Source organism: Myotis daubentonii, chromosome 8, assembly GCF_963259705.1.
Source record: "Myotis daubentonii chromosome 8, mMyoDau2.1, whole genome shotgun sequence".
NCBI lineage: Eukaryota > Metazoa > Chordata > Mammalia > Chiroptera > Vespertilionidae > Myotis > Myotis daubentonii.
Genome location: NC_081847.1, coordinates 9,416,578 through 9,430,526, shown reverse-complemented (window position 1 = coordinate 9,430,526; position 13,949 = coordinate 9,416,578).

Below are 13,949 nucleotides of genomic sequence, written 5' to 3'. Positions count from 1 at the left end.
GTTGAATCTATCCATATGTATTAGTATTCTAGGGTTGCTATAACAAAGTACTGTAAAGTGGGTATTGTAACAGAAATATTTGTCTTGTAGTTCTCAAGACCAGAAGTCTGGATTCAAGGTGCTGGCAGGACCATATTCTTTCTGAAGACTCTAGGGGAGAATACCTCCTTGCCTCTACCAGCTTCTGCTGTTTGTCAGCAATCTTTAGCATCTCTTGGCTTATAGATGCATCACTCCAATCTCTATCTCTATCGTCACATAGCTTTATCTCCTGTGTGTCTCTATCTCCAAATCTCTTCTCTTCTCATAAGGCCACCAGTCATACTGGGTTAAAAGCCCACTCTTCTTACTTTGACTCATCTCACTAATTACACCTACAATGACCTTATTTCCAAATAAGTTCACATTCTAAGGTCCCAGGGGCTAAGACTTCAACATATATTTGGGGGGACACAATTCAACCATTATACCCGGATTTCATGCTCCCATTTGTTTTATGATGATAAGATTGCCTTCTTCATAGGGATGCTGAGGGAAGATAATGAGATTAAAGATATCACTGTCTGACGAAGCCAAAAGATGAGGGTGTATTCATGGGCAGCCTTTATAAAGAAAATTCTTTTATTATAGACTCAGCCAACTTCCTTTCTACAGGAGCCGAGCTCCCCAATGTGTATTTTTGTCCAAATAATAAGTAACTTCAAAATAAGTGAAATGTACACAAAAGGATGATCATCTCTGCCCTAGAGGTGATTCTGCAATAAGTCCTAGAAATTGCTTCCTTTATATATAGACTGGACATTTCTGAAGAGAAACCCGGTTTCTCCCCAGACATGCCAAGGAGTGTTTCTTCTGTTTGTTCTGGAATAAAAGGACGTTTTCATCACCACAGACTGTCCACATTTGGCCTTTTCACTGAACTTGTAGAAAAGAATGTCAATACACATAGAATTTCGTGGAGGATACAGGGTACTCTGGGGCCTCTCAAGAAGCAGGGCTTGAGTGAAATGGAAAAAACAAACAAAAAACAAAACACGACCTCATCATCTTGTTCTGGGCTTTGTTGCTCATTCACTCATTTATTCAACAAATACAGAGCCCACTAGATGTCAGACAGAGCCGCCAGAGGCGCAAAGATATATAAGACGCGTACCCTACCCTCAGATAACTCACGGGTGAGTGGAGAAAACAGGTAGAGAAATAGCCATAATATGTTAAGTTCCACTGAAGAGGTGTTTGCAAAATGCTGTGGGCACAAGTGATGCCATTGAAAGAAATCAGGGAAGGTTTCCTTGAGGCAGAAACAACAAAGCTAAGGAATATAATGCTACAAAAGCCGAGGGGCATAGATTCCTTATTGTTTCTCTGTGATGCTGGAGGGTAGGCAGTAAGGCAAGCATGTCAAACTCATGGCCCCCGGGCCTCAAGTGGCCCACAACAAATATTTTTGCTACCCAGCCAATATAACGCTATGTAAGAAACATTTAAATAAAAATTTCATAACTTAATTTTTATAATATCCTGTTATACATAATCCTATATAATAAAAGGGTAATATGCAAATAAAAACGGCAGAACAACCGAACAACCAATCAAACCATGATATGCACTGACCACCATGGGGCACGTTCAGAACATGGCAGGCCTTGGCAGCAGAGCACAGAACACGGTGGGCATGGGCCACTGTGTGATGGTGGAGCAGGTTGGGGCGGGCGCACCAGACCAAGGCGGGCTGCTGGTGGCTGTCATCAGGGCGAGCCTCTGGTGGTTACTGAAAATTCTTTGCTACCGTGCACCATGGTTCCGCCCGGCATTCACACCTGTTGCCAGCGCCGGCCCCGCTCCCGCTGCTGTCACCCCGTGCCTGCCATTTCTAGCTGTAGAATTCATTCAGTCTTGATGCATTTCAACTCATCATGTGATTCACAGAAATAAAACAAATGGCTTTATTTTTTATGAAGGGGGATGTTAAGTGACAAATGAAAGAAAATGTTGATGAGGAAAAATGGCAGGTTTTAAGCAGTGCATTTATTTTCCAAATATAAGTGTTTCTCTTTATTTAAACTTACAGTCTGAGCATGCTGAACATGCAATAACTTAATCCTGAGATTTCCATAAACTGCATCATTGCAAGACACATAAACTTGGTTGTCAGTATTACAGCCATCTCACAGAATCTGTCTGAAGAATAAATCTTAGGTAAAAATAATACCATAGTCCACACTAGAGTTTTTAAATTTTATTCTTGAAATTTAAGATCATAAGAATATTATTAGAATGGATCAAAATAGGTCCAATAGGTATGAAATAAAGTAACTGACAGGAATGCGGGCTTGTACAATTCTCTCAGGCTTGGTCCACCTCTGAGATGATTATGTCTTTTAATGTGAAAAATCAGTCGTTTGTTGAAATGTCAACAATATTTAATAACATCCACAAATTCCACTGACCCAGAGTTCACAAACAGTTAAGGTGAACACAATGGTTTTTATTTTGCCTTGTCTTAAATTAGAGGTTGTTGACTATACTTCTTAATTCACTATTCATCTATGATGACAGTTTATATCTTCAAGGATGAAGAAAAAGAGCTTAAGTTTTCTAGAGGAAACAATCAAGTTCTCTCTAAGGAAACAAAGTCAAGCTAGTGCCAACCTTCCCTGTGGGAGAGAGGAAATTACGTAGCCCTGGCCACTGGGGAAAGATAATTTCCAGTAAGAGGTGAAATCATGACTCACATCCAGATATCAAAGTGAATATGATTTTATTTTACTCATGTGAGGGGTCCAGGCTGGCGTTATAACTGGTTCAAAGGAAAAGTCAAAACAGCCCACATTTATCTGGAATAAAGAAATGTTGAGAGGAATTGCAACCGGAGACAAAAACGGTTTATTGTGGAGGGCAGGAGTGAGGACAGTTTGAACCTCTACCAGGGAAGACATACTTTGCACATGTCCGTTATCTGTGATTTACAGAATTGCAACAGAGCTCAAAGTCAAGGACCAGAGCTAGACTCCGGCTGCTCCGAGCGTGTGCCACAGCACACTCTTGCGCGGGAGACACTTGTGTGTGCCCTGACGACAGTTCTCCTCTCTCTGCCCTGCTACCTCCTGTGTCCCACTGTGCCAGTCTGCTGCAAATCCAAAACTCACAATTAAGTAAGATGAAGTCTATAGTTTTAGGAGAAAAAGAAAGATTTTTTAAAAAGCAAGAATGTAGGCCCAAATAATCACTGTTACTGTTCAAGCGCGATGGACAGACACTTTCCCACTGCCAGGTCAGTTCCATTAACCAAGGAACTTCAGCTGTTTGGTCTCCTTCTAATAACAGATCCTGGTTTTTGAGGCCTGAAACTTTTACAATTATTAGAGCCATCTTTAAAAAAGGAAATGTATGTAAAATTGTGACTACAGGATTAGGTACAGAGCAAATATTTACTTAGAATGAGAAAATAAGTAATGAAATATACAGTAAATCATTAAAAAACCATAAACCACAAATGATTTTAAAGCTAATAAAAACTGCATATGTGACCGAGTTGCGAAAAATAGCACAGTGTTTATTTTTTGTTAACCAATTCACACCTCGATGGTTCCTTTTTCCTTACACGTTTTCTGTGGACACATATTTTGATCATTATTTCATGTGACAATGATTTCATAATATTGTTTTTAGAGGGAGAATTGAAAGATAATTCAGTCCTCCTGCTGTGGCTGATTATTTCTGTTTTGAGAGCTGTTTTTGTGTGTATTTTGTCTCAATCCACAAGACTTCGTCAGGACAAGGTGGGCCAGATGAGCTGAGATGTGATATAATGATCTGCTACTCAATTTTTGTCCTGTACATGATGAATTCGAGATTTCTGAAATTCTGTTATTCATAATGCCCATCAAAAGAGGAACAGGCATTCATGGTGTACTTATTGATACTTATGCTATATGACCCCAATATATTCTCAGTGATCGAGATCTTTGGTGTCGGGTTTTTCCATAGACTGTCATCTGACTTGGAACATTCCAAGCGTTGTTTCTCCTCCCCAGGGCCACACCCTTGTGAGGTCAGGAGCGTGGCTCTATAGTGATACCACGTCTGTCCTTGCCTCTGGTGTCAGGACACCTAGAGGGTCAACCCTGTAAGCACCAGACAGCCTCTTAGGAAGCAATTCCTGCACCAGATCAGTCAGCAACAATTTAATTGAAACACGTCAAGGCCTATGAATCACATACATACATCCTACTAAACCCAAATCAGTGTACCCTACATTCATTTCTCTTTTAGCCAGATTTTAAAAGTGGCCACAACCGCTTTCGTACCATTTGATAACAGGGAAATGGAGCAAGCAAGAAGTTAGTGGGGAAGGAAGCAGCATTTTAGTTCAATTGTGCTTGAACCTCTCACTGTTACAAAATTCACAAAAATATAAAAATCTGTGTCTGTGTGAACATATTGTTAGTGAACTCTTCCATTTCTCAATATCTCCCCAATGTCTTCAACATTATGTGGATTATAATAGACACATAAAAAATCCCTGTTTCAGGATTAAATAAATGCTTGATGAAGCAACATAAATAAAAGAATATAGTTATGTGAGGGTTTTTTGTGCCCTCATGCAATGGTTGTCCATAGAGAAAATACTATTCAGAAGGTTTTCAAACAATTAATATTCAATGTATTAAAGTTACAATTGTAAGAGAAAACAACTACCATTTTCTGAGGCTTTCAGTGTAGTTCACAAGTCTATTATTCTATTTTTAAATTCAGCAAGTATTAGCAGTCACTTTTAAGGGATCTTTGACAAAAAAAGAGAAAAATTTCCTTTAAAAGCTTAAACTCCTAAGAATATTTTAAACATCTTTTATAAATTTAATGTATTTTCTTTACTTAAGTACTCCAAGAGACTAAATTAATAAAAAACAATTTTCCTGACTATTTATCAAGTCTTTTTCATTTACTAATGTTTATAAAAATTTGAAGTTTTCATTTTCTTTAAATGTTTCAAATGCATAAAAAGTGCATCCAACTCATGGTTTTGTTACTCTCAAAATTCTTGTGCTTATTTTTAAGTTTAAGAAATGTGTTCACATTTAAGGAATATAGTTGTCATTCCAATTCAGTGGATTTATTCATGACCCCAAGTTTCAGCCACAAGATTTTTGGCGACCAGCTGCTGGGACAGATTGAGGTCTATTTTAGTTTCCTTATCATGTCTCCATAATTCCAAGATATGGTCAATTAGCCTAGACCCCCAAATTCAATGTATACACATTCACTAACCTCTAGGGCTAGTTACAGATTCTGTAGCTCGCGCCCACGTTGATTACTTGATTTAATTTTGTTTGGCTCTCCCACCCCCATCTTAAAGCACATTACATTGATCCTTCCTAATCAGACTTACGAATTTGATGGAGTTTTGAAGACATAGAAATATAATTTCTACCCAAGGATAAAGACTTGCCAGTTTTATGACCTCATTTTAAAAAATATGTACAACTGGTAGAGATATTTACAATGTTGAATTTTGTAGACTTCATCTGATTTGCATTTAAATTCAGTCATTCTACTGGAAGGAACAGTTAAGCACTCTTTCTAAAAATAAAATCAAAGATACCTTCCTGCTATTCATAAAAATATATCAAAGAATTTCAGAGAAGGAAAATGACAGTATAAAACATGGGCAGCGATCAAGAGAAGTGCGATTTAATAGTGGGGTTTCATTAAATGTGATAGCAATGGAAACACAAATTTCAAAAAGAATTCTTGAACGAGAAGATACAGAAAACAATCCTATATAATAAAGAGCTAATATGCTAATTAGACCAAAAGGTGGATTAATCTTCCTGAACAACATTCTGGAATGACCAGTGGGTGGGGGGCGGGGCCGCAGGGCCTCAAGGCAGCCAGAGCTGTGGGGGCAGGGGCAGCTGGGGCTCTGAGGGCCTACTCTTGTATGCATTTTGTGCATCGGGCCTTTAGTAAATAATAAATTTATGGATTACAAATATCAGATTGTATATACATGTGAGGGGTTTTTTTTGTGTGTGTGCCTTTACTGGATGTATATAATAGACACTAGAAGAGGGAGAGTGGAGCTCACATAAAACAGTACTCAATTTCCCATCATAGATACTTATATGCTTATAAAACCTAATACAGGTGTCCGAAACCATTATTGAAAGAGCAAGGTGATGTAAAACATCACCATCTGTATCATTATAATCCCCTACCATCATAGCAACAAAAGCTAAGAAAGGGGTAGGGTCACAGGGAACTAAAATTGCTTGTTTTTTTTTTTTTAATGTTCTACAAAAAGTTAGACTTTAAAGATATTTGACATAACATTAAAAATAGATTTAAATGTATTCATAAAATTATGAAATTAACTGCCTGAGGAATATAAATAGAATAGTGCTGTTGGCTGACTCCCCAAAAAGATCATCAAAGGAACCTGCAGATCAAAGCCAAGGTTATTGTTTACTGCAGGAAGGGAGGGTGGGGTGTCAGGAGCATCTCCAAAGGGGAGAGCCAACAGGGCCTATCAATGAGGTTTCTGTGTCCTGATTTAAGGTGGGTCTTTCAACCCAGGAGCCTCACTGGGATTTGGCAAAGGTTGCAATAGAGGTTTGATGGATGTGGAGAGGCAAAGATTTTGAAGTGAGTCTTTAAAGAACAAACCATAGTTTGATGAATCCACTGGAGAAACCTCTTGTTTAATAGGAAGAAGGGGCTATTGTTCCATGTACTGAAGAGAGCCAGGTGAATAGTCTATTGTTCAGCTAAATGGATTTTCAGCAAGTTCCTGCAACTAGCAATCAAGTTACTGGCAACTTTATTTTTCTGGGCAAGCATTTCCCGGCATAACAGTCATGTTCATGTAGGAGCAGGTTGTGTTGATTAGATGGTAACAGTTGTCAACAATGTTTATTTAAACACTAGAATTGCTAAAAATTAAAAAGAAAACAGCATGTATAGGGAAAAGGGGGAACATCAAGCATAAAATCAGAAAACAAAACTTAAGAGGACAGGAAGACCAAACATACCAATAAATGTTAAAAATGAAAATGGATTAAACTATTCAGTGAAGACATACATTTAATAATATACTAATCAAAGATTAGCATACTTTACAATGATATCTGTAGATTAAAAGCAAAGAATGTGCAGTGATGTCCCAGACCATCACAAAAACATTAACAGAGAATGTTATACTAATATAAGAAATTAGAATTCAAAGCAAAAATTATTAATTATTAATGTTGTAAAGAAAATTCATTATCATAGCTTTTTACTATTTGTTCAACATCTCAGGACGCATGTAATAGCAAATAATACCCTGCAGGCACTGTCTGTGTTGCTTTAATTTCATTCATTCATTCATTCATTCATTCATTCATTCATTCAGCAGTGGTGAGCACTGTGCCAGGCCCTGAGGCTGTGGTGGACAAGTCAGAAAGATCCCTACTGGAGCTTAGTCTAAAGCAGTGGTTCTCAACCTGTGGGTCGCTACCCCTTTGGCGGTCGAACGACCCTTTCACAGGGGTCGCCTAAGACCATCCTGCATATCAGATATTTACATTACGATTCATAACAGTAGCAACATTACAGTTATGAAGTAGCAACGAAAATAATTTTATCGTTGGGTCACAACATGAGGAACTGTATTTAAAGGGCCAGAAGGTTGAGAACCACTGGTAAAGGGAGGTGGGGAAGAGACAAGAAACATGTTAACACATGATTAAACCACACAATTTCTATTTGTGATAAGTGTTTTGAAGAAAAGAAAAGTTTTATGAGGGCAAGTGACTTGGTTGGAAGGAGGCTACTCTTTGGATTCAGAGGCCAAGGCAGGCTTCTCAGAGGAAGTGACATACGCTGAGACCTAAATGACAAGCAGAAGTCAGTCATGTGAAAATCTGAAGGCAATGTGTGTGCAAGAGGGGAATGAGCAAATGCTAAAACACAGAGGAGGGAGGAGGGTGGTATTTTTCAGGGCCAGAAAGAAGGTGGGGGGTGCAGGGGCAAGCGATAGATGACGTCAGAGAGGTGGATGGGAATCCCCAGTTATGTCTGACCTTGAGGCCAAAGAAGGGTGTGGATTTTATTCTAAGTGTAAATGAAACACAATCTTGTCCACGTTACTTCAGAAGACCAAATGCTATCTTTCTTTGAGCTAAAATACTAATGCAATGTCCTATATGATCTTGTTTCTATCATTCATAGTTATATGTTTGCAGTTATTTCAATAGACTGATGTGAGAGTTAATTTTGAAGCTTACAAGGGAAATCTAAGAAATATTTAAAATATATTAGTTTAGTTTTTAGTCTCCCTGCAGAGTTTCCACAAAGCAGACATTTTTATTGCACAGAATCCTTAGAAATTCTCTTGAGTTACTTGATTTCATTTTAAAAAGCCCATGAGCACTTACATTCTTTAAAAATCTGATATTGTCAATGACTGACAGTGATTTTAGATATTTTGTAGAAAGATATTATTACAGTGATGCTCTTATTTCATATTTTAGGCATAACAATTTAATGTCTATTGCTTGTAATAGGATAAAATGGAAATAATTTTAATTTCCACCAGTGGAGGAAGGTGAAATAAAATGTGTTATTGATATACTAGAGGCCTGGATTATGAAATTCGTGCACTCGCGTGGTGGGGGAGTCCCCTCAGCCTGGCCTGTGCCCTCTCGCAGTCCAGGAGCCCTCAGGGGATGTCCCACTGATGGCTTAGGTAGTCAGTGCTCATCATAGCGACCAGTTGTTCTGCTGTTCAGTCAATTTGCATATTAGCCTTTTACTATATAGGATGATGGAATGATTCAGCAATTTAATGGACTAGATCAACACGTATCAGCCTGTACAGGCCTCCACAAGACAAAGAGGGTGGAAATAGAAAAAAAATACAACTTTCCCCCCAAGATTTAGGGGATACAAGAGCTGATTTGAGACAGTGGTATATTGCACAATAGTTGCTGCCACAACCTGGTGGCCTGAGCTTGCAGGGGCATGAGAAAACTTCCAGGGCGATGGGCATGCTCATTACCTGGGTTATGGTGGTGATTTCACGGGTATATCTGTGTCAGAACTTAGGAAGTTTTACATTTTATTTTGTGAAGTTTGTTGGATGTCCGTTTACTTCAAAAAGCTATTTAAGTGACTATGGTTGGCCATTGACTGGAAAAGTGTGGTTGGTAGTAATTTTTCTTCCTTACTAGTGTATAAAATGGTAGTGCCCCCTGAAGTTAATGGCGTCTTAGATGTCAAAAACTACCGCGATAAATGCCTCTGATCTGAGAGTCTGGTGACTGAGCTTTATGCTATTTTCAGCTAAAAGCATTCTTACTGATATGGTAGGAAATGCTAAGGGGGATGATGTGGGGAAGACTATGAATTTCCTTCCAGCCACAGTAAGGTTGGGATGTGGTTGTTAGCGGCTGCTAGCTGTCCCCCAGCAGCTTTCTAACTGGTCACTCCACCCTCTTAGGTCCTCTCTGGCAGGTTCCCCAGCCTTTGCCATAGATTCCTGGCTGCCTACACGGCCCCCCTCCCCATCTCTCTGGGAAGCCAAGGTCCTGTGAGTAAGCTCTGGCCAATGAGATGAAAGCGAAGTTGACATGTTCAGCTAATTACAGTCACCAGTCTAAGAAAGGTGTCCCTACAATTGCAGATGGGTCTGCCTGTCATATTTTATTGTAAATGTGTCTGATTTTTCCCCCACCTTATAATTCATTGACATGGAAACTGTTTTCAATGTGAACACCCTCCAGACGAGATTTAGTTGTGTCAGTGGCGTTTCAGTGCTTCCTCTTTGGATGCCACACCCCATTCTGCAGCAGCTCCTCATCATTGGTCTTTCTGCTGCAGGCCCCTGGGCTGTGAAACGTGGATAAGGATCCAAGGCTTGGGGCCGCTGCGAGAATTAATTAACCTCGGCAGAGCACTTTGAACATAACATTCGCCCTCTTCACACATTTCACCCAGAGATTTGGACAGACTGTGCCAGTCAGGCTAGAGCTAGCCCCACTTATCTGTTTCCCAGATCAAGTTATGGGGCAGGAGAATGAATGGCTTGCCCAGAGTCACTCAGTAAACTGGGGACCGGTCCTGAGGAGCCTTCTGGAATATTGACTTCTGCTCTTGTTGCAGCAACCACAGCACATGCTCTGTTTTGAAGCAGGGCTCCGTCCACACCAGCTGCCTTTGTCTGTAGCTGCTCCCCTCGGTCTTTCTCTCTTGCGCGGGCTAAGATCTCCCTGGGGTGGTTTCACTGACCTCCAAAGTGCAGAGATTCTTCATCAGAAAAGCAACTCCAATGTCTGGGCGAGCCAGTGAGCCCCTGACTCTAAAACCTGCACTCCAGGCAAATTCACTTGAGGCGATATTTGCTTTTGTGTCTCTGGTTATAAAACTGAAGACATGAGTGCACCCATGCAGAAAGAAATAGTCTTTCTATTCTTTAAGATTGCGTTGGGAATTTATATATTTTTTTTATAAAGTGCACAGGACAAAATTAACATTTCCAATATTCCTGCCAACAGCTAACAACCACTGCTAATATTTTAGCTTTAGACATATTCAATCTGGGTTTTTAAAAAATATGTGTAAGAAAACTCCTTTTTTAAAAAACTGGACCACACTGCAGAGACCAGTGATAACATGCTGATCTGTGCTGCAGAAACCCGTTTATTCTCCCTGGCCTCCTTGCCCTAGCATCTCCCTGCTCTCCAAATTCCAGTCACCTGACCTTTCTGTTCTCACTGTAACCTATGCTGTCCTGCTTGGGACATTCATGCTGTCTCTCTCCCTTCCCCTACATAATAGCACCTTCACCCTAATTTCTTCATCTGCCCTCTTCCGAAGGGGGCAGGTCCTCTACCCTTGTCCCAACTTCCCAGAACTTTCCTTATGCATCCTTTCACACTTCGTGGGGTATTTTATTAATGCCTTACACCTCCAGGGGGCACGGCATGAGGGCAGAGTCTCTCTTTCTATCTGCCCCATTGGCCCCTCACTGCCTAGCAAGCTTGGCTCAAATAATATCTGTTGAATGAACAAATGAGAAGTGACATCTTTTCCATCTGCTTTAATGGTTCTGATATGGATGTGTAACAGAATGGTAAGTGTGACTCTCCCTGTTGATTCCATCCCAGCAGAAGGCTCCAGAGCCCAGGGCGGGAAAACATTTAGAAAACATTGTAAAGCAAGGTGCTGGGCCATCTGTGCAGAAACCGCAGAAAGTCATTCAGAACCATTTTTCTGCATTCCTGGATCATGCAGCTCCAGCCTGAATATGAGACGGTGATTCAAGAGATTAAAGAAGAATGGTTTTTGGCAGAGAATTGTTCTCCCCACGAGGCAGGGAGGGGCAAGTTACCCATTACCTACAGCAAGGGAGTGGTATTTAACAAAATTAGAAAGACGATATGAGTTCCTGCAAGTGTCAGGGACACAGGGACTGGTGCCTGACCCACCCCTCTGTGGCCTAAAGGCGGAGGCCTGGGGTTGACCAGTTGCCTTGACTCTTGGCAGCGCTGAGAGCAGCGGCTGCTCTGGAATGAGCTGACCATTCATTGATGGGGGCAACACTGAGTGAGCTTTTCCTCTGGCCAGTTGAGCACTCAGAGGGAAGAGGTACGGGCTCTCTTAGAGTAAATCCACCAATAGGACCACCTGAAAAGGGAAAGAATGAATATTTATACACCTGCTGTCCAGAGGGCATCCTCTTCCAGGCAAAACATGGAGCAAGCAAACTCTTCTGACCTCCAGCCCTGAGGCTCCAGAGCCTGTAGCTAGTATGTGGAAGAGGAGGCAGAGCAGAACACAGCAAAGAAGCCACTCCCAACCCCCACTGTACTCCCACGCCTACACCGGGGCCTGGGGTTAAGTGCAAATGAGTGATATTCCATGTTATATGGCGAATGAACTAGAATGAACTCTGTTACCTACTCATTGCCAAAAAGGCCAGGACTTTATGGAGATTTCATTCTGGTTTAGAGAAGACAAAGCTTAATGGGGAACGATTGCACCCAATTGATCGCAACTCCTTTGGATATTTGGTTGCATGTATGTACACACTCCCATGTGAAAAAATATGTTTAGATGCATATATTATGTGAAGAGGCATATGTGATATTAAGGTATAAGTATTATATTAAATATACATATCATCCTAAACACACTGCAGTGAATATTCTTGTCACTGAATAGTTGTGCCTTTCGACACATTCTCAGAGCGGGACTTGTTGATGAGCAATTATCAAAGTTTTTGATGTTTAATAGATTTCATCACGTATGCTTCAGAACAGTTATATCCATCGATATAAACTTACATCCTCATCAGAAGCCTCATTTCTCTTTCCTAAAGATTTTGAGTGAGGTCTTTAGAAGCAGATTTTTACCTGGTCGCATCGTTTCCAGTCCAGTTCCTTCTAATCTATTTTTAATTCATCAGACGGAATCATATTTTGAAAATATCCATCAGACGTCTCTGCTTGCTGGACTGCTTTACAGTAGAATGCAGTCCCCTCGCTGTGGGCGGCTGCTCGGCCATGGGTAACACTGTCCCATTCCACCTCTAGGGTTGCCCTCCATACCTCTCCCTCCGCTGGGCTAAGACACACTGCCCTTTCCTTGAACTTGAACTGGCCAAGCTCTTTCCTGCACCTCAACTTTTTCAAGCGTTCTTGCTCCAGCTGGAATGCACTGGCCCGAGGTTTCACATAGCTTCTCATTTTCCCATCTGAGCTCAGATGTCACCTCTTCAGAGAGGTCTTCACTGACTTGGCTGCTTGTTACTTCCTACGCCGCACATGGCTCACTTCCTTTCCGCCATCTGTAGCTATATAAATTGTTTATGTGCTTGTTTACTTTTCCTGGCTCCATGGGGACAGGTTATGTGGACAGTCTCTACCCAGAGCAGGTGCTCCATCGATATTTGTTGAAGGCAGGAAGGAAGGCAGCGAGCCATGAGTAACCAAGCAGGCCCGTTCCTAGGTCCTGCCCACCTGGCTTCGGGCCACCTCCCAAGTCATCCTTCTTCAGCTGGGAGAGGTTGGTGGGGGAGACCCGCTGCAGAGCACACCCCCTCTCCCCAGCCAGGCCCCATGGTTTTCGCTTTCATTAGCCCCAGCTCACCTCGTGGGAAGAGAGGCTGTGTATGTTTCTGGAACTCTCCCACTGAGAGCAGCGGGCCACGGGGCCAAAGATCAAGTTATTTTTGGTAAAGATACTGGCCAAGTGCCATTGCAGCCTTAGCTTGGTGCTTTGTGCTATTTGGTGAAAATACAACCTCCTTTGGTGAAGCTTGGGAGCCCATCACCTGCTCCAGGAAAGTGCAGAATCTTCTGGATTTCTGCACATAGTTTTCTGTCCCCAAGAGCTGAATAATAACAATAATAACGGTAGTAGTAATAATAACAATCGGCTGAATGAAGTGCATAGGGAAAGGTATGAAGTTTTCATCTCTCAGTCGGAGTGGATTTCTGCTTGGAATAAATCAGAGGAGGTGACTGTTGAGTTAATTTCTGTTTCAATTCTGTTTCAATGCAGGACATAGTTTTGTTTCATGTCAACAAGAGGCCAAGGAGGAGTATGACTGTATGGATTCCTTTGAACTCACACTGATTTCATTTCAATTAGCGAGTCTTTTGTGAGGGCAGCATCGTGGTCTGAGTGTTGAAGGCCTGTCCGGAGATGTGATGATAGTTCGAGGTGGGGCCTTTGGGAGGTGATTGGGTGAGGGTGGAGGAGGCCATGAAGGTGGGATCTGAGTGATGGGATTAGTGCTCTTCTAATAAGAGGAAGAGTAACCAGAACCTGCCCCTCCCCCCCCCGCCCCCGCCATGTTAACACACACTGAGCAGGGGGCTGTCTGCAAGTAGGGAAGAGGGATCTGCTGGCCTCTTCATCTTGGACTTCTCAGCTGCCAGAATTGTAAGGCAGAAAGCCAT